Source organism: Saccopteryx bilineata, unplaced genomic scaffold (assembly GCF_036850765.1).
Source record: "Saccopteryx bilineata isolate mSacBil1 unplaced genomic scaffold, mSacBil1_pri_phased_curated manual_scaffold_25, whole genome shotgun sequence".
NCBI lineage: Eukaryota > Metazoa > Chordata > Mammalia > Chiroptera > Emballonuridae > Saccopteryx > Saccopteryx bilineata.
In genome coordinates, this window is record NW_027095451.1 from 22,955 (window position 1) to 44,169 (window position 21,215).

At 44.9% G+C, this 21,215-nt stretch overlaps 1 protein-coding gene and 2 pseudogenes across 5 annotated transcripts in view; 1 reads left to right on the forward strand and 2 right to left on the reverse strand.

The window, feature by feature from the left end:
* Positions 1 to 367: 367 nt before the first annotated feature.
* Positions 368 to 4,401, reverse strand: LOC136318285 (casein kinase I pseudogene; annotated as a pseudogene).
* Positions 4,402 to 4,516: 115 nt separating this feature from the next.
* LOC136318287 (potassium channel subfamily K member 13-like) overlaps positions 4,517 to 21,215 on the reverse strand; it is a 28,689-nt gene continuing 11,990 nt past the window's right edge. For 2 of the 5 annotated variants that reach the window (XM_066250660.1, XM_066250659.1), the window contains 3 exons: positions 20,319 to 20,587; positions 20,120 to 20,218; positions 18,292 to 19,834 (listed from right to left, as the gene is read on the reverse strand). The gene's annotated coding sequence lies outside the window, so the exon portion shown is untranslated. Of the gene's footprint in view, positions 7,967 to 18,291; positions 19,835 to 20,119; positions 20,219 to 20,318; positions 20,588 to 21,215 lie in introns of those variants that run through there. The other 3 variants (XM_066250661.1, XM_066250663.1, XM_066250662.1) reach the window with 3 other exon arrangements.
* Positions 16,929 to 18,631, forward strand: LOC136318283 (serine/threonine-protein kinase 24 pseudogene; annotated as a pseudogene).

Below are 21,215 nucleotides of genomic sequence, written 5' to 3' on the forward strand. Positions count from 1 at the left end.
AGAAAAGGGAAAGGGAGGGAAGGGGGAAGGGGGAAGCATTTGTTATTTCACTCAGTTGTGCGTTTTTTGGTTGCTTTCTGTGTATACCCTGACTGGAGATCAAACTCGTAACCTTGTTGTTTCGGAGGACTTTCCTAACTGATTGAGTTCACTAGCCAAGGCCTATTTTTTTTTAATATATTTAAAAGTTTGTATTTATATTTCACCCTGACCAGTGGTGATGCAGTGGATAGAGTGTTGACCTGGGATGTTGAAGACCCAGGTTTGAAAACTTGAGGTCACTGGCTTAAGTGCAGGCTCACCAGCTTGAACATAGGATCATAAACATGATCCCATGGTCTCTGCCTTGATCCCAAAGGTTGCTGGTTTGAAGCCCAAGATCACTGCCTTGAGCCCAAAGGTTGCTGGTTTGAAGCCCAAGATCACTGCCTTGAGCCCAAAGGTTGCTGGTTTGAAGCCCAAGATCACTGCCTTGAGCCCAAAGTTGCTGGTTTGAGCAAGGGGACACTGGCTCACCTGGAGTCCCACCCCCCATCAAGGCACGTATAAGAGGCAATCAATGAACAACTAAAATGACACAGCTACGAGTTGATGCTTCTCATCTCTCTCCCTTCCTGTCTCTCTCTCTCTCTTGTTAAAAATAAATAAATAGTTTATATTTCAGTATTTTCTGAGTTTTAAGTTAACATTATAACCTGGAAGAAAATTACTTATGTTTTCTGACATTTTTACCCTCTCATCTGTGTTTTGTTTGTATTTTTAATATTTATGTTAACCATACCCCTTTCACTTTCTTGACCATCAATTCCAACACAGACACATGCTTCTCCAAGCCAATAAGCAATTCTGTATGTCCACTATAGATGCAGAGACTACTGAGATGATCAAAACCAATGATTCTACTCTGTTTTAAAATATCCATTGTGGAATGAAGTAAACTTTGAATATAAACACACAGTTAATGTAGTGGTAGATAAGATAATGCTATAATATAAGGATGTGCTATAATAGAGAATAAGAACAAATGGCAATTTTGAAAAGTAATGTCAAGGAATGTTTGGTTGAAGACATAATACTTGAATTAACACTTCATGGATGAAAAATAGTCACATAAAGATATGAGTAAATTTCTTTTTTTTTGTTTATTTTTCCTTTATTATTTTTTTAAAAAGCCCCTAAGTTCTATGGCTTCCAGGAAGCATAAGAGAAACGGAAGTGCCATTTCTGTACACTTTTTTTTTTTTTTTTAGTTTATTCATTTTTAGAGAGAAGAGAGAGGAGAGAGAGAGACAGGGGGGAGGACCTGGAAGCATCAACTCCCATATGTGCCTTGACCAGGCAAGCCCAGGGTTTCGAACCGGCGACCTCAGCATTTCCAGGTCGACGCTTTATCCACTGCGCCACCACAGGTCTTCTGTACACTTTTTATAGCAACACCTAGACGCACAAGCTGCCGCAAACGCCCCAGCAGCTCTGCCCGCCCAACCCTGACTACCTGGCTTCTGCCGCACCTGTGGGCTGAGATGGGGCTTTAAGGCGCTTGTCTCCTGTGGCTCAGCAGCCTGAGCATGGACACAAGAAGCCCCCACACCGGGCACAGCCCTGTGGCCACATGGGTGGCCGCGCCAGACTTCAGAAGCAGGTGCAGCAGAGCACCTGCGGGCCAGCTGTCCAAGCTTTGGTGCAGCATTTTGGCTGGGGTGCCACCCCCACCCCACCTTCCCCTTTGGTTTGGGGAGGCCCACGGCAGGCTCAACCACCACCCCAGGCAACAATGTCCTACAGCACCCCCTCGAGAAGATGGCCTTTGGATAGAGGGAGACAAACTAGACTTTATGACACTAACAGGGTGGGCTAGGCGGCATGGGTGGCCCGGGCCTCCAGGTCACACTACTCACTTCAGCAGACATGGTGGGAGGGGCGCAGGGCAGGTGGCCACTGTTTTCTTTTCCTTATTTTAAATAGTTAATGCTCTTGGTGGAAGGGAGGACTAGACACAGGTGTAGAAATTTCGGCCAAAGTCTTATGTGAAGGAAGTAACCCATGTGGGGGCGAGCAGCTAGGGCCACAGTCTATGTCCTGGCTGTGGCCACCAAGACAAGCTCCCCCAGGGACTGCAGCAGGAGAGTGTAGGGCACCACCGCCAGGGTCATTTGTGTCTCTGCAATGATTTCCTCTTTCTCCTCTTGAAGAAACAGCAGCACTTGGTATCATCCGCCACCTCTACTTCTGCAGGGGCTGTGATGGGGGCATTGGAGTGACCAGCGGTGGGGTCGTGGGCATTCAGCTCCCCATTGGTGGAATTCAGCGCCTGGTTTTTGCTGTACAGCTGGGCTTTTTCCCTTGGCTGAGTTTGCTCTGGCAGGTCTGAGTAGACTGTGCCGATGGGCGTCGGCAGCGGCTTACCTGCCCAGTCGTACTCATAGTCTAACACAAAGCTGCTGTGGTCGAAGAGGTCAGTGAAGAGCTTGCGCAGGTAATCGTAGTCCAGCTTCTCAAAGAAGTCCAGGCGCCGCACATAGCGCAGGTACGTGGCCATCTCCTCTGGATGGCTCTTGCAGAGCACCTCAATGGGCGTGGCCCGCTTGGTGTCCCTGACCTTCTGGTAGCGCTCCTTGAGCGTATCGGCCTTGAGCCCCTGCCAGGACAGGCTGCCATGCAGGAAGTACATGAACATGTGGCCCAGTCCCTCTAGATCATCACGGCGGCTCTGCTCTTTCTTTACCCAGGTGCGTGTTGATACTCATGTAGCGCGCTGTGCCCATCAAGCTTTTGTGCTCACGGTAGGGGATGTGCTTCTAGGTCTCAGGGTCAATGTATCCTTGGCTAGCCCGAAGTCAATGATGTGGATGGCATGCTGCCGCTTGCTGCCTGGTCGCCCTACCAGGAAGTTCTCGGGCTTCACGGCACGGTAGATGAGGCTCTTGGTGTGTACATACTCCATGCGCGTGATCAGCTGGATGGCGATCATGAGCACAGTCTTGAGTGTGAACGTGCGGTCGCACAGGCCAAACAGGTCCTCCAGGCTGGGCCCGAGCAGCTCTAGCACCATGGCATTGTACTTCCCGCATGGGCCGAAGTAGTAGACCTGAGGGACACCCTCTGCGGTGCTGAGCTGCTTGTAGAAGCGGTACTCCAGGTGTAGCTGTGGTGCCCGGGACTTGATGGGCTCCAATTTGATAGCTACGTATTCACTTGTATAGAGATTCTTTCCTAGCTGAGCTCCCCGAAGTTGCCACAGCCTATCTTCTTCCCAACCCAGAAGTTGGGGCCTACCATCAGGACCCCCGAACTGGTCCCTGTGCTCCAGACGCTGTGGCTGGTCCGGCCACCGGCCTTGGACATTCTCCGGCCCTCCTCCAAATCCCCTTTTCCTCCTTTCTTGTCAAAATCCATAAGTTTGTGGTACCCTGGCCTCTCCACGGTGACTTTACTGCTGTACCAATCCCAGGCCTGTGGAGACCTGAGGTCACAGGCAGCTCTTAGGGGCTAGAACACCATGGCGCCTGGTGGACTCCTGGCTAGTAAGACGTGGGTGCTCGTGAGAGCCAGGCTGCAGCAGTCATCTCGGTGGCCTCGAGGTTGCACACAAGGGGAGGACACATTCTGCTAATAGGTCCTGCCACCTCCAATCTCGTGGCTCCCAGCTCTCGGCCTCCGCCGTGGCCGTGGCCCCGCGGCCAGCCGGCCGAGCTGGGTGGCCCGGTCTCCCTCAGCAGCGCAGTGTGGGCCGCGCTCCAGGCCCCACTTCTGCTTCGGCGCCTGCTTGAGCCCCCGCTCCCGCACTGCTGGCCTTTGCATGTTGGGCGGGGGCACTCGGCTCGCCCCTCTCCGATATAAGTAAATTTTAATGGTCATTAGTCTGAAATTATTTTTTTAGCTTTCACTTATAGTATGACAGATTAGTTTATAACAGAGCAACCCATAAAACTGATTATACAAACTGGCTAAAATTCATGAAACTGTTTAAAGTCAAGGAAGAGCAGTTAAAGAAGCAGGTTTGGGTTCTGATCTGAGGGAGAAGAGAAAAGAGACTATGGGATCACTTTCCCACTCTTGCCCTAGCTGATTTATTCATTGTGTGTAAGGCTCAGAAGCTAAGAATCAAGCAGCAGTTCTGAGCCATCTGTATCTCATGGGTAAAGGAAGAAAGAAATTGGGCTTCAGTTCTCTGATGACAGCCAATGAAATAATCCAATCAGAAGAGGAGATACTGGCAGAAATAGGAGCCAGACCTTTCTTGTTGCTTTTCCACTCAAAGCATTTTTCAAATTTTATGCTGTGCAGGATGAAAGGAAAATAAGCCAAGCAGAAAATAGAACACAGAGTAAAAAATGAATGTAGATCTTAAACAGTCTCATTATAGCAGGGAATAAAATTTGGAATTCAAGACTACCACTGAAGAGGGGCTATTGGTATATTCTCAGATTTGTGCTCTAAAAAGCTAAACAAAGATGCAAACAAAACAAAATAGAAACAAACTTATAGATACAGAGAACAAACTGAGGGTTGCCAGATGGGAGGCGAGTGGAGGGTTAGACACAAAATGGAGGAAGGAGATTAGAAAGAAGTTGACACTTTGAGTTATAAAGTCATGGGGATGAAATGTACAACATAAGGAATAGAGTGAATAGCATCATAATACTATGGATGATTACAAATGATTACTAGACTTATTGTGATGATCACTTTGTATGATACATAAATGTTGAATTACTATATTGTACACTTAACACTAATATATTGTATGTCATCTATAATTAAAAATAAATTTAAAAACAATCAATATTTACATTTTTAATTAAGTATAATTTCAAAGAAAGAATAATGAGCATTCCCTTTTTTGGAAGTTACATTGCTTTTTAAAAATTAAACAAAAACAACCATAGTTATTTTAATGCAATTAATTTTCTCTATAATGTGTCCAAAATTAATATATCTTATTACTAAAACTGATAGGCATTTCACCAAACTAGTCTGATACTGCCATTACATTTCCATTTCCACTGCATGCATGCATGCGTGTGAGTGTGTGTGTGTGTGTGTGTGTCTGTGTTTGACCAAAATGAAGCATATTTTTGGAAACTACGTTCATTACCAAATCTTTAGGTACATAATCAAATTTGTAATTACAGAACAATTATATGAATGAAATAAACAGTATATGATTATAGGTGATTTCAGCCTGGAAACACAAAATGCTAGAAGACAATACCATGTATTTGCATTATAATAGAGAGTTATTTTCTCTCTTTTGTGCTATTTCATTATAATACTATACATATAGTAATACATGAGTGATATTCAATTCATTAGACCATGACAATAATGATAAAAATAGAAATAGCTAATGAAAACAGTACTCAATAATTTCTTAAAAATGTTTCAAAAAAATTTACCTCATAAAATTTCACTTAATTTATAAAATCTTTAAAAAGTATATGTCCATGAAGTTACAGAAAACAAAAATTCTATTCTCTATATTAACTGTCAACATACCAAGTTATTAATGTCACTATAACTATTATATCTGCTGTAATTAAATTATTTCAGTTAAGAATACAGCTTCTCTGAATATGCAATTTTAAAGCAAACCAAATTCATTAAGACATAGCCTTTAAGTTCCAAAATATAATGCTCACAAAAATTAGGGGATATTTCATATTTTTGTGAGCATTATATTTTAAAACTGAAAGGCTAACTTTTGTGAGCAGTAATATATTTCCTATGTAAATGCTACTTAGAAACACACTATTCTTTGAGTTTGTCTTCTCGTGTGTTTCTCAACCAATCTCATGAAAAACATCATTTCAGTACTCTTGAAATTATTTTGAAAATAAGCAAATTCCCTAATTTAAGGATCATTACCATTTCATTCAAGTTCTCACCAGTCTCCTTCCTCAAACTTTACTTCAGCCTAATGAATGGCTGATGATAATCTCAACAACTGTATATTCCACCTCTTATCTTTTGCACACCCCATTCTGTTTGCCTATTGAACAATTACACAGCACTTACAAGTATTCTTAGTCTGAATTTACTTAGATCAAATTTCTGCTGCAGGTTGGCCACGTTGTTGTGAAAAAAATAGATCAAAAGTGGAAGAGTTGAGGTTAAGGAAAGAAGTGATGGGCTAAAAGATGAAGAAAGAAAGGTAATATGGGACATGGCCAGTTGGCTCAGTGCTAGAGCGTGAGCCTGGCGTGCAGAAGTCCAAGGCTCGATCCAAGGCAAAGGCACACAGGAAAAGCACCCATCTGCTTCTCCACCCCTACCCTTCTTTCTCCTCTCTGTCTTTCTCTTTCCCTCCCACAGCCAAAACTCCATTGAAGCAAAGTTTTCCCGGGCGCTGAGGATGGCTCTGTGGCCTCTGCCTCAGGCGCTACAGACACTCTGGTCTCGACAGAGCAACACTCCGAATGAGCTGAGCATTGTCCCCTGGTGGCCGTGCCGGGTGAATTTCTGTAAAGAGCAGGCGGAGTTTTGTCTGACTGCCTCCCCTTTTCCAGATTCACAAAAGAAAAAAAAAAGATAGATAATATTGGCAATTACAAGTAAAATACTTGTAAAGAGGGAACAATAGTAAGAAGGGTAATGAAGATAAGGAGAGTTCAAGAACAAGAGAAAATCACATCAGTCAAGATGAGCTGAGGAAAATGTGGGAAGCTCACGAAGACCTAAGGAAAAGACTGCCTTGTGCAGCAGGATGCAGAGAACAAATGAGGATACTGGAAACTTACAAGGCTGTAAAGAAGTCACTGTCGGTGCTGGGCTGCAGCACAGGCCTGGTGTAAAGAGTCTGCTTTGGGCAGAGAGCCACCGTGGAAGCGTCTCATTCCTGCAAAAGCAGAGGTTACACACACTCGTGCTGGCTTTCTCTTCAGTTGTAGAAGAAAGTAGTTCCACTGGTTCTGGATACAGGGATAATTATATAATACCTTCCATGAATCAAGGCAAGCTTCATTTCAAACACTAAAGAAAATTCAGACGTGAAAGTGACACCTTAGGGTGCTCTGGACGAGCTAGTCTGCTGCAGGTTGTGCAGCCTCCTCCATAGGATGTGGGTTGACACTGAGTCCCAGGTCCAAATATTGAACTGTGACCTGAGCAGCGGTTGACTGCTGAGCTTGAGCAGTCTCTCGATGAGGAGGTGTCATTCCGGTGTCCTCGAGACACTGTAGTCTGCTGAAGGTTGGCCACATTGCTGTGAAAGGAATGGATCAAAAGTGGGAGAGTTGAGGTTAAGGAAAGAAGTGATGGGCTAAAAAGATGAATAAAGAAAGATAATATGGGCCATGGCCGGTAGGCTCAGTGCTAGAGCGTCGGCCTGGCGTGCAGAAGTCCAAGGTTCGATTCCAGGCAAAGGCACACAGGAGAAGCGCCCATCTGCTTCTCCACCCCTACCCTTCTTTTTCCTCTCTGTCTCTCTCTTTCCCTCCCGCAGCCGAAGCTCCATTGCAGCAGTTTTCCCGGGCGCTGAGGATGGCTGTGTAGCCTCTGCCTCAGGCGCTAGAGAGGCTCTGGTCTCAACAGAGCAACGCCCCGAATGGGCAGAGCATCGCCCCCTGGTGGGCGTGCCGGGCGAATTTCGGTCAAGAGCAGGCGGGAGTTTGTCTGACTGCCTCCCCGTTTCCAGATTCACAAAAGAAAAAAAGAAGATAGATAATATGGGAAATTACTAGTAAAATACTAGGAAACGGGAAAGAATAATAAGAAGGGTAATGAAGAAAAGGAGAGTTCACGAACAAGAGAAAATCACATCAGTCAATATGAGCTGGGGAGAATGTGGGAAGCTCACGAAGACGTAAGGAAAAGACTGCCTTGTGCGGCAGGATGCAGAGAACAAATGAGGATACGGGAAACTTACAAGGCCATAAAGGTGTCACTGTCGGTGCTGAGCTCCAGCACAGGCACTCTGTGAAGAGTCTGCTTTGGGCCGAAAGCCACTCAGGACCGCGTCTCATTCCTGCAGGTGTAGAGGTTACACACACTTGTAGTGGGTTTCTCTTCAATTGTAGAAGACAGTAGTCGTGCTGGTCTGTTTACAGAGATAATTATATAATACCTTCCATGACTTCAGGCAAGCTTGGCTGCCGACCCTGAACTGAATTCAGATGTGAAAGTGCTACCTCAGGGTGCTTGGAGGAGCTGTAGTCTGCTGCAGGTTGTTCAGCCTTCTCCATAGGATGTGGGTTGACAGTGAGCCCCAGGTCCACAGATTGGACTGTGACTCGAGGAGCTTCTGACTGCTGAGCTTGAGCAGACTCTGGATGAGGAGGTGTCATTCTGGGTGTTCTCGAGACACTGTAGTCTGCTGCAGGGTAGCCACATTGTTGTAAAAGGAATGGATCAAAAATGGGAGAGTGGAGGTTAAGGAATGAATTGATGGTCTAAAAAGATGAATAAGGAAAAAGAGTATGGACAATTACAAGGTAAAGACTCTTAAACAGGAAATAATAGTATGAAGGAGAATCAAGATAAGGTAGTTGAAAAGCAAAAGAAAAGCCACTGATCAGAAAGCTGATCAGTCAAGATCAGCTGGGGGGCCGGGCACCAGCTGAGCAGCAGCAGGAGCGGTGAGGTCCGCTTGAGATGAGGCCCCCCATGCCTCGCAGCCCCTCCCTCATACTGTGTATGGAGACACCGTCTGTCACCTGCTTCTGAGCTACTGTTTGGCTGGGGACCCATGGGGACCGGTGTGGCTTCGGGCTCCGGCCTGTTCCACGGAAGCTGGATTCGAGCTTGGCCGGCTGACCCCATGTTGTGGACCGGTAATGGCAAAAAGCCATTATAGATTCAAGGCTTGGCAGGGGGCTTAAGTTCTACCCCCTCCATCTCCATATTTGGCTTTGATGCTCTGTGTTTGCACCCACCCCCCTGCCTTCCTTGGGTTGCAGGAAGCAATATACATACCCTTCCTCTGACTCTTTGTTTTCAGATGTTTGTAAAATTCACTAATGTATACTGTTTTTGCCTTGGGAGAGTTCCTGTCTTAGCCTTTGATGTGCAACTTTGTATCAGGGTCCTTGATTTGCATAGGTCCATATAATAAAGCGAACTGAGGCTGTGAGGCACTCAGATGCTGCCAGGCAGTTTGAGGAGTCCTCCCGGTCCCATTGGTTTTGTTCTGACAAAGTGTGTTTCCTTAATTCCGCACCGTTATTTGGAAGCTGCGCTGGTCCGCGGCAAGTGGCGCCCGAACAGACGACTTGAGTACGAGGAAACTAAAACTGAAGGAAGGTGACGGAACTCCCCAAAGTGAAGTGCGCACAGTGAGTAAAGAAAGTTTTTGGGGAAAGTGTAGTTGGGAGTAAAAGAATATGGGACAGATAGGGTCAAAAGTAAGGGACCTTTTTGTAAAAATGTTTCCATATGAAGACAAATCATTGTCTGAAGAGTATCAGGGTAAGCCGGAAACAGAGGGATGTGAATATGAGGATAACTTGAAGTCTGAGGATGACAGGGGGGATGAAAAATCCGTGGCTATGGCTGCCTTAGCCGCGGGGCCTCCGCTGCCCTCAGCTCCTTCCTACATTCAACCCTCTGCTCCTCCGTTCCCTTATCGGGCTGATTCCATAGTCTATAGCTCAAAATCTGGGAAATCTCCTCTCCAACAATCTATAGACCAGGCTCGAAATATAGGGGAAACAATAGATGGCTTTGCCTGTTTTCCTATTGTGGAAAGACAGGATGATACAGGGAGACTAGTGCGAGAACATGAACCTGTACCTTTTAAAACTCTGAAAGAGCTTAAACTTGCTTGTGCTCAGTATGGGCCTACTGCCCCTTTTACACTTGGTTTATTAGATACCATTAGTGCAAAGGCTCTTCCCCCAAATGACTGGAAGGCGATTGCTCGTGCTTGTCTCTCTGGGGGTGATTATTTGTTGTGGAAGTCAAACTTTCATGAAAAGGCTATAGAGCTGGATGAGAAAAATCAGCAAGAGGAGGTTGCTGTTACTGTAGATATGTTAACTGGAGAAGGACAGTATGCCCATATGGCAACTCAATTAGAATATCGACCAGCTATTTATGATATAATTAATCAGCTAGCCACACAGGCATGGAAATGCCTGCCTATTCCAGGGACCAAACCAGAAGAATTTGGTAAAATTAGGCAGGGTGCAGACGAGCGATTTCAAGACTTTGTCTCATGGCTAATTCAAGCAGTTGAAAGAATAGTAGGGGATAAAAATGTGGGAAAGGTTTTAATAAAACAACTAGCCTATGAAAATGCTAATTCTGCTTGTCAGGCTGCACTTCGGCCTCACCGCAAGAAGGGAGATATAGAGGATTATATTAGAATTTGCGCTGATGTTGGGCTTCATACATGCAAGGTCTTGCCTTTACCACAGGTAATAAGGCAAGATTTCCAGGACAAAATTTTGATAAAGGACAGAACAAGCGAAGGAAGGAAGGTCAGGGAAGTACTTTTGCCCGTGGAAACTGTTTTCAATGCGGGGGTTCGGGGCATTTTGCTAAAAACTGCCCTGCTTTCCCCGGATATTGGTCTCGGCCTCTCCCTCAAGGACAGCCAGCCCTTAAGGCTCCGGACCTCTGCCCACTCTGTAGACATGGGAAACATTGGAAGAATAAGGGGAGGCCTAAATGTACTACCGCAGGACAGGGAAACGGACAATGGGGCCCTCCCCGGCCCCATCAAACAATAGGGGCAATGTCAGTGTTTCCTCAGCAAATTCAGATTCCAGTAGGCCAAACATTGCCCAACTATCCCAGGCAACAACAGGCAGTACAGGACTGGACCTCAGTCCCACCTCCCAATTTGTATTGACTCCAGAGATGGGACCTCAAGCCATACCCACTGGAATTTTTGGGCCACTTCCCAGTAACACAGTAGGAATCTTGTTAGGCAAAAGTAGTTTAACTATGAGGGAATTCTTTGTTCTTCCTGGAGTGATAGACTCTGATTATACAGGGGAAATTAAAGTAATGGCTCACACTTTGAGGAATATAGTCACTATCTCCCCTGATATGAAAATTGCTCAATTAATCCTTTTACCTCTTTTAAGACAAGGCCAAACCCTGCTAAAGGGACCCCAAGAGAATCAAAGATTTGGCTCCACTGATACTGCCTATTGGATTCAAAAAATAGGTCAGGAACGCCCTGAAATGGAACTAACAATACAAGGGCGTAAATTTAAAGGGCTTTTAGATACTGGGGCTGATGTATCTGTTATTGCAAAGCTACATTGGCCTCCTTCCTGGCCCACTCATGCAGCAGCCACAGAATTACAAGGTATAGGGCAGAGTAAATCCCCTCAACAAAGTTCTAGTTTTTTACAATGGGAAGATAAAGAAGGTCATTCTGGATTTTTTCAGCTTTATGTGCTCCCTGGAATGCCAGTTAATTTATGGGGTAGAGATGTTTTGAAAAATATGGGGGCATTGCTTGTCAGTCCTAATAGTTTAGTTAGCACTCAAATGCTTGATCAGGGATTTTTGCCCACTAAGGGTCTAGGGAAAGAACAGCGAGGAATTCTCACCCCCATAGAAGTGGCACCCAATACCAGAAGGCATGGATTAGGATATCAAAATTTTGCATAGGGGCCTTGGTAGCTCCTGCTACCCCAATAATGCACTGTGCAGACCCAATTACTTGGAAATCAGATAATCCTGTATGGGTAGACCAATGGCCCCTTTCTCAGGAGAAACTTAGGGCAGCTGCTCAATTGGTACAGGAACAGCTACAGCTTGGGCACATTGAACCATCTAATAGTCCATGGAATACGCCTATATTTGTCATTAAAAAGAAATCAGGAAACTGGAGGCTATTACAAGATTTGAGAGCAATAAATAAGACTATGGAAATTATGGGTCCTCTCCAGCTAGGACTTCCTTCTCCTACTGCCATTCCATGGAACTATCACCTTATAGTTGTTGATTTGAAGGATTGCTTTTTTACTATTCCTTTAAGCCCTCATGATTGCAAGCGTTTTGCATTCAGTGTTCCTTCACTTAATTTTCAGGCTCCCATGGAGCGATACCACTGGAGAGTTTTGCCTCAAGGTATGGCTAATAGTCCTACCTTGTGCCAAAAATATGTTGCTCAAGCCATCTCTCCAGTACGAAGGCAACACCCTAAGGCATACATAATTCATTATATGGATGATATTCTTATTGCTCATCCAGATAAAGACACTGTGTTGACCATTTTGCAACAACTAGAATATTCTCTGAAAAAATCAGGACTTTATATAGCTCCTGAAAAGGTACAGCAATCTTTACCTTTTTCTTATTTAGGACAAATTATTGAGGGACAACAAATTCGCCCACAGAAAATAGAAATCAGGACAGATCATTTGCAAACTTTAAACGATTTCCAGAAACTGTTAGGAGACATTAATTGGCTTAGACCTTCCTTGAAATTAACTACTGGAGAACTGAAGCCACTTTTTGATATTCTTAGAGGCTCAGCTGAACCAGCTTCTCCTCGGCTACTTACACCTGCGGGACAACAAGCTTTAAAGCTTGTAGAAAAGGTCTTGCAGCAAGCACAACTAAAACGCATAAATCCTGAGGAATCAATTGCCCTACTAATATGTCCCTCAAGTTACACTCCAACAGGACTATTGTGGCAAGCTTCAGGTCCTATTGAATGGATTCATTTAGCTGTTACTCCTAAGAAAGTTTTATCTCCATATTTTGATCTTGTTGCCTCCTTGATTATCAAGGGGCGTAGGCGACTCTTGCAGCTTATAGGTTTTGAGCCACAGACTATTGTTGTTCCTTTTTCAAAGGATCAACAACAATGGCTCTGGGAAACTTCCACAAAATGGCAAATCGCTTTTGCAAATTTTACAGGCCAAATTGATTCTCACTACCCAGCTGATAAAATAGTTCAATTTTCATTAATTACTACCTTTATATTTCCTAAGACAATTGTTAATGAGCCCATTCCTGAAGCACCTACAATCTTTACTGACGGATCCAGCTCAGGAATAGCAGGCTTAATAATCAATGGACAGCTTTACACTGAAACAGTCACCTTAAAATCAGCCCAAAGAGTAGAATTACATGCCATTATCATGGCTTTTCAGCATTTGCCATACTCCTCCTTTAATTTATATACAGACAGCAGATATTTACTTATGGTTGTTTCCACTATAGAGACTGCTGTCTTAGGGACAACTGCTGATGAGGAACTATTTCAGCAGTTCCTCCTTCTTCAAAGACTTGTACGTCAACATACAGCTCCGTGTTTTATAGGACATATTCGAGCTCACTCCATGCTCCCTGGAGCTTTAGCGCAAGGGAATGCCCTTGTTGATCAAGCTACCCAAAAGAAAATTATTGGAGCAACCATGACAGATCAAGCAATTCAGTCTCATACTATCCATCACCAGAACGCTGCAGCCCTGCGTAAACAGTTTCAACTTTCTCGGGAAGCAGCACGGCAGATTGTTAAATCTTGTCCAAGGTGCCCTATATTACAATCTGTCCCTTCGTTTGGAATTAACCCTCGAGGACTCCTACCGGGGCAACTTTGGCAAATGGATGTTACTCATATACGTTCATTTGGCAAACAATCCTTTGTCCACGTTACAGTAGATACTTATTCTGGATTTATAGTAGCCTCTGCCAGAACAGGAGAGGCTGCTAAACATGTTATAGCTCACTGCTTGTATGCATTTTCTATTATTGGACTTCCTAAACGGATTAAAACTGACAATGCTCCTGCATATGTAGGAAAAGCATTTACTACATTTTGTCAGACTTTTGGACTTGACCTAAGGACGGGAATTCCTTACAATCCCCAGGGTCAAGGCATTGTAGAGCGTGCACATCAAACACTTAAAAACCAATTGGAAAAAATTAAAAAAGGGGAATTATACCCTCAAACTCCTGCAAATCTTCTTTGTCATGCTCTTTTCACTTTAAATTTTTTAAATACTGATGTACAGGGTCATTCAGCAGCAGAGAGACTCTGGAACCCTGCAAGGAAAGCCTTCCCTGAAGTGCGATGGAGGGACCCACTCACAGGAATCTGGCAAGGGCCAGACCCTGTTCTCTTATGGGGCCGAGGATATGTGTGTGTTTTTTCCTAGGTCTGCTGAAGCTCCTCGGTGGATCCCTGAACGACTGGTGAGACACCATGATTCTAGATGAGAGACTCACTTCACAAGAGCAATTGCATAAGAGTTACTATGCTCTTTTCCCTTTCTCAATTATTATCTAATTTTTTTTAATGTTTTAGATCATTTTATTTTCCTGATCCATTGCTTGAAAAGAGGGCGAAAGGGGGGCTGATTTGGGTATTGCTGAATAGAAATCTCATACGGCCGTCTTGAGATTTTTCGAGAGAGATCTCTGTTTAGTATATATCCTTATTACGTTCCTATTAAGATAGCCCTACTTAAGATCAAGCAGGCCATAGTTCAATCTCTAAAACCCCGGGTTTCACTCTTGATTTGTGTGATTGTATGTGAAGTCTTTGTTTAATGTCTAAGTGTTTTTGTTTATAAGGCCTGAATAAGTCCTTACATGAAAAGTAATGATAATAATAGTTTTGGAAGTGCCGGCTGTAGTATTGAAAACAAAACGGGAATAATTTCATTTCCCTATATAAATATAATTTTGTTTGGAATAAGTAGAGCACGCTCATTTTGGATCCAAAAGACTTGCTGGTTTGGCCAGGCTGCTCCAGGCCGCAAGTGAAAGGCTTGAAGCAGCATAGATTTACATAATAAAGGTGTAAAGATTTTTTTGCTGTAGAAGAATAATGAAGATCACAATGGGATTTTTCAGTTTTGATATGTACTCTCTAAAGTGCCTGTTAATTAATGTTAAGCGGGTGTTTTGATAAGTGTGGGAATGTTGTTTGGAGGTGCTTTTACTCTATTTTTGTTAAAAGTTAACAAAGTCAAGAATTTCTTGCAATATTTGAAGTCAAAATATTGTAAAGTGTAATTCAATTGTAAATAATATAAAAAGAAAGGGGGGGGGGGAGTCATGTCCTGGAGCTCCTGCAGGTCTACCCTGTTACGCTTTTTACTTCAAACAGTTTATCTTGAATGCTGATGTACAAGAGATGCCCAAATTTTTGTCCTGCAAACTACTACTTTTTTTTTTTACTTTTATTTGATTCCAGCTAATGACACTGTTTTGTTCTATTCTGAATAGCTCCAGATATATAGGCAGATAGGGACCCTCAAGCCCCTCAGCGAGATCTTCTGAGCATGGCTTTTAAGGTACCAAGAGGCCGAAAAAGCCCAAAAGAGATCAGGTAAAATACTAGCTCTTGGCATACGCCCTCAGAGGCTCCAACGCTCCAACTGGAACTTCATCAGGGCCCTGCTTCAATAGTGGAAAGGATGGTCATTTAAGCCAAAGCCTGCCAGGCTTACATGCCTTTGCTGTGAGGAAGAAGGGACACACTGGAAGGTAGGCTTCCCCCTCACTCCTCTAAGGGAGGGTTCAGTCTCTTCCAGCCCTGCTCCAGCCACCTGTGACCTAACCTTGCCCAGAATACTGGGATTTGCCACTGAAGGCTAAAAGGTGCCCAGGGCCGTCAGCCCCAGCTACAACACTGTGGACGAGCCTGGGGTATTTCTTCCAAGTAGCTGGTAGACTGGTCTCATTTACACAAGGGTCATTTAACTAGGTCTTGCCTGAATATTCAGGTTTTTTATTCTTCCCTCGAAGATCTCTGTTGTGGGTATTGATAGTCCTGTTTTCTGCTGCTTTGATTAATATACAGTCTTTCTTTTATTCCTCCTGCCTCAATGCCCCACTCATAGTTTAGGCTAGGACCTACTCCTAATTCAGAGCTCCTTTTTTCCTTTTTTGCCAGTTTACAAAATTACCTCTGCCACCCAGCTTGGTGTATCCCAAGGTTCTCCTCACCACTCCATGGCTGTAAAGCTCCAGTATAGGACCCCTGGGTTCATCTTTCCAGTTTAAAGAAAACGGAAGCTCCGTCTTCATGCGTGCTGCAGATGGCTTTTCCAGTCTACCTGGGTCATTGCCAGCTGGGAAGCAGCGGTCATTGGGACTTTGATGCTAGCTGCAGAGTGTGGAGTTGTGACAGCAATTCCAGTGCCATGTGGACTTCTCCTGAAAGTGGACTTTTCCTGGACTCCTGCTCCTGTGACAGTTTTTGATGGACTGAACTGGGGTTGGGTTGCATTTGCAGAGATTTGGAATGGTGTTGGTGCCAACTTGGACTTGGTGAACACTTTAAGGACATTACTCTTTTATAGATTCTTATTGTATTATTAGCTTAAAGAGTTTGCTTAAAGGCTTTAATTACTGTGATGTATTAGTATACTTGTTTTGGGTATCTGTTAGCATTGGCTATACTAATTTTGTGTTTATTCTGTATTTTCTCCGTCTGCCTCCAAATTAGAAAATCAGATGAGTGCAAATCTCCGCACACAAATTAAAAAGAAAAGGGGGATATGTTGTGGACCGGTAATGGCAAAAAGCCATTATAGATTCAAGGCTTGGCAGGGGGCTTAAGTTCTACCCCCTCCATCTCCATATTTGGCTTTGATGCTCTGTGTTTGCACCCACCCCCCTGCCTTCCTTGGGTTGCAGGAAGCAATATACATACCCTTCCTCTGACTCTTTGTTTTCAGATGTTTGTAAAATTCACTAATGTATACTGTTTTTGCCTTGGGAGAGTTCCTGTCTTAGCCTTTGATGTGCAACTTTGTATCAGGGTCCTTGATTTGCATAGGTCCATATAATAAAGCGAACTGAGGCTGTGAGGCACTCAGATGCTGCCAGGCAGTTTGAGGAGTCCTCCCGGTCCCATTGGTTTTGTTCTGACAAAGTGTGTTTCCTTAATTCCGCACCGTTATTTGGAAGCTGCGCTGGTCCGCGGCAACCCCACCACCCGAGGACTGCGCGTGGCCCGCGGGCCTCGTCGCCCAAGTGAATCCCTGTGGCCCGGCTGTCCCGTCCCAGGACGTGGCCGTCCTGACGGCCACTGCTCACTCTGCAGTGCAGCCGGGCCTGCCCGGCATGCAGAACCTAAAAGCAGATCCAGAAGAGCTTTTTACAAAACTGGAGAAAATTCGAAAGAGCTCTTTTGGTGAGGTGTTCAAAGGCATTGACAATCAGACTCAGAAAGTGGTTGCCATAAAAATCATTGATCTGGAAGAAGCTGAAGATGAGATAGAGGACCTTCAACAAGAAATCACAGTGCTGAGTCAGTGTGACAGTCCATATGTAACCAAATATTATGGATCCTATCTGAAGGATACTAAATTGTGGATAACAATGGAATATCTTGGTGGAGGCTCTGCACTAGATCTATTAGAACCTGGCCCTTTAGATGAAACACAGATTGCTACTATATTAAGAGAAATACTGAAAGGACTTGATTATTTGCATTCAGAGAAGAAAATTCATCGCGACATTAAAGCTGCCAATGTTCTGCTCTCGGAACATGGAGAGGTAAAATAAAGCTGGCCGATTTTGGAGTGGCAGGCCAGCTGACAGACACCCAGATAAAAAGAAATACCTTTGTGGGTACCCCATTCTGGTTGGCACCCAAAGTCATTAAACAGTCAGCCTACGACTCAAAGGCAGACATCTGGTCCCTGGGCATAACAGCTATCGAGCTTGCAAAAGGGGAACCACCTTACTCTGAGTTGCACCCCATGAAGGTCTTATTCCTTATTCCAAAGAACAATCCCCAACGCTGGAAGGAAACTACAGCAGGCCCGTCACGGAGTTTGTCGAGGCCTGTTTGAATAAGGAGCCGAGCTTTAGATCCACTGCTCAGGAGTTACTGAAGCACAAGTTTATTATACGCAATGCAAAGAAAACATCCTACTTGACTGAGCTCATCGACAGGTACAAGAGGTGGAAGGCCGAACAGAGCCACGAAGACTCCAGCTCTGAAGATTCTGACACGGAAACGGACACGGACGGCCAAGCATCCAGAGGCAGCGACTCTGGGGACTGGATCTTCATGATCCCAGAGAAGGATCCGAAGAGTCTTGAGAATGGAGCTCTTCAGCCATCAGATTTAGAAAGAAATAAGATGAAAGACATCCAAAAGAGGCCTTTCTCTCAGTGTTTATCTACAATTATTTCTCCGCTGTTTGCAGAGTTGAAGGAGAAAAGCCAGGCGTGTGGAGGTAACACGGGGTCCAGAGAAGAGCTACGAGGGGCCATCTACCTGGCAGAAGAGGCATGCCCCGGAATCTCGGACGCCATTGTGGCTCAGCTTGTTCAGCGGCTCCAGAAATATTCTCTAAGTGGCGGAGGAACTTCATCCCATTGAAATTCCTTTGGCATTTGGGTTTTTTTTTTTCTCTCTCTCTCTTCTTTAACCTCCTCCTTTAAAAAGTCAACGAGAGCCTTTGCTGACTCTGCTCAAAGATGCACCATCGAGGGCTGTCCCACAGCCGAGGCTGCCTGTCTGGGGCCTCAGGGTCCTTCCTCTCTGGCCTTGGCCAGATAAGTCTTTAGATGGGGTGTGGGGAGAGTCAGCCTCTTCAAGCGATCATTTTATCATTCTTGTTTTTAATTTTAACCATAGTGCACCTATCAAGGAAAGTGTCTTTAAAAACAAAACCCCTGAAATGTATATTTCGGATTACGATAAGGCAACTGAAGAAATGAAACCTCAGGTATCCAGCTTTAAGTTGTACCTCCCCTTCCCGGGAGACAGAGATCGCTCTGGTGGGTCAGTGTACAGATTTGTATATAGTGCCATTATTACAGAAACCCTTTTGGCGTGCATAAGAAATCACTGTGTACAAATTGGCCAAGTGCTTCTGTAGATAATGTCAGTGGAGTAAATATTTGACAGGCCATAACTTGAGTCTATTACCTTGCCTTTATTAGAGGTAATTTTGAATTACGTGACCAGTGATTTGAGTTTTATTTTGTATTTGCACGGTTTGCCATTAATAATAATTAATGCCCCTCTTAAGGAACACTCCTATTTGTACCTCAACAAATGCAAATTTTACTTTTTTGCCTTACAACCCTTTTTAGGTACGCTTAGAAATTGATTTCGGTTTTCACTGATGGTACTATTTCTTAAGTGTTTTAAATTGGACCATATCTTGCCTCATAAAGCTGTAAATTATTATTTGAAGTTTTCCACCACTGAAGTGCTCTCATCTGACGCCCGTTTGGCATTGTCCACTGCCAATGATGCACTGCTGCCGCCCCTCCCCACCCCCCGTATGGATTTGTTGATCCTTGTAGTGAAATCTGCATATCACCTTTCCCACCTAAAAATGTCTGTATGCTTACACGAATAAATTTTATAAAATAAAAAAAAGATGACCTGGGAAAGATGTGTGGAGCTCAGGAAGACTTCATGAATAGGCTGCCTTGTGCGGCTGGATGCAGAAAACAAATGAGGACAGGGGAGTCTTACAAGGTGGTGAAGTTGTCTTCGTTGGTGCTGGGCTGCAGCACAGTCACGCTGCGGAGAGTCTGCTTTGGGCCAAGAGCAACCTGGGACAGCGTCTCATTTCTGCAGGAGTAGAAGTTACACACAATCGGGGTGGCTTTCTCTTCAGTTGTATAAGAAAGTAGTTCCACTGGTTATGGATACAGAGATTATTATGTAATAACTTCCATGACTCCAGGAAAGCTTCAATTCAAACTTTGAAGAAAATCCAGATGTGAAAGTGACAGCTTAGTGTGCTCTGGAGGAGCAGCAGTCTGCTGCAGGTTGTTCAGCCTCCTCCATAGGATGTGGGTGGACACTGAGCCCCAGGTCCAAAGATTGTACTGTGACCTGAAGAGCGGTTGACTGCTGAGCTTAAGTAGTCTCTCCATGAAGAGGTGGCATTTATGGTGTCCTCGGGACACTACATTCCACTGCACCGTGGCCACATTGCTGGAAAAGAAATTGGAACAAAAGTGGGAGAGTGGAGGTGAAGGAATAAAATGATGGGCTAAAAAGATGAATAAGGACAGATAATATGGGCAATTACAAGTAAAGTACTGGTAAATTGGGAACAATAGTAAGAAGGGGAAGGAAGAAGAGGAGAGTTCAAGAACAAGAGAAAATCCCATCAGTCAAGATGAGCTGGGGAGGATGTGGGAAGCTCACCATGACCTAAGGGAAAGACTGCCTTGGGCGGCAGGATGCAGAGAACAAATCGGGATAGGGGACACTTACAGAATGGCATAGGTGTCATTGTCGGTGCCGGGCTGCAGCACAGGCCTGGTGTGGAGAGTCTGCTTTGGGCCGAGAGCCACCCAGGACAGCGTCTCATTCCTGCAAAAGTAGAGGTTACACACACTCGTGGTGGCTTTCTCTTCAGTTGCAGAAGTAAGTAGTTCCACTGGTTCTGGATACAGAGATTATGACGTAATACCTTCCATGACTCCAGGCGGGCCTCAATTCAAACTCTGAAGAAAATTCAGATGTGAAAGGGACACCTTAGTGTGCTCTGGAGGAGCAGCAGTCTGCTGCAGGTTGCGCAGCCTCCTCCATAGCATGTGGGTTGACACTGAGCCCCAGGTCCAAAGATTGAACTGTGACCTGAGCAGCGGTTGACGACTGAGCTTGAGCAGTCTCTCGATGAGGAGGTGTCATTCCGGGTGTCCTCGAGACACTGCAGTCTGCTGCAGGTTGGCCACATTGCTGTGAAAGGAATGGATCAAAAGTGGGAGAGTTGAGGTTAAGGAAAGAAGTGATGGGCTAAAAGATGAAGAAAGAAAGATAATATGGGCCCTGGCCGGTCGGCTCTGTGCTAGGGCGTCGGCCTGGCGTGCAGAAGTCCAAGGTTCGATTCCTGGCAAAGGCACACAGGAGAAGCGCCCATCTGCTTCTCCACCCCTACCCCTCTCCTTCCTCTCTGTCTGTCCCGTCCCCCCCCCACCCCCCCACAGCCGAAGCTCCATTGGAGCAAAGTTTGCAAGGGCGCTGAGGATGGCTCTGGGGCCTCTGCCTCAGGCGATAGAGTGGCTCTGTTCTTGACAGAGCAACGCCGCAGATGGGCGGAACATCACCCCCTGGTGGGCGTGCCGAGTAAATTTTGGTCAAGAGCACGCGGGAGTGTGTCTGACTGCCTCCCAGGTTCCAGATTCACGGAAAAACAAAAACAAAAACAAAAACAAAAGACAGATAATATGGGCAATCACTAGGAAAATACTAGAAAACAAGAAGAAATAGTAAGAAGGGTGATGAAGAAACGGAGAGTTCACGAACAAGAGAAAATCACATCAGTCAAGATGACTTGGGGAGCATGTGGGAGGCTCACAAAGACTTC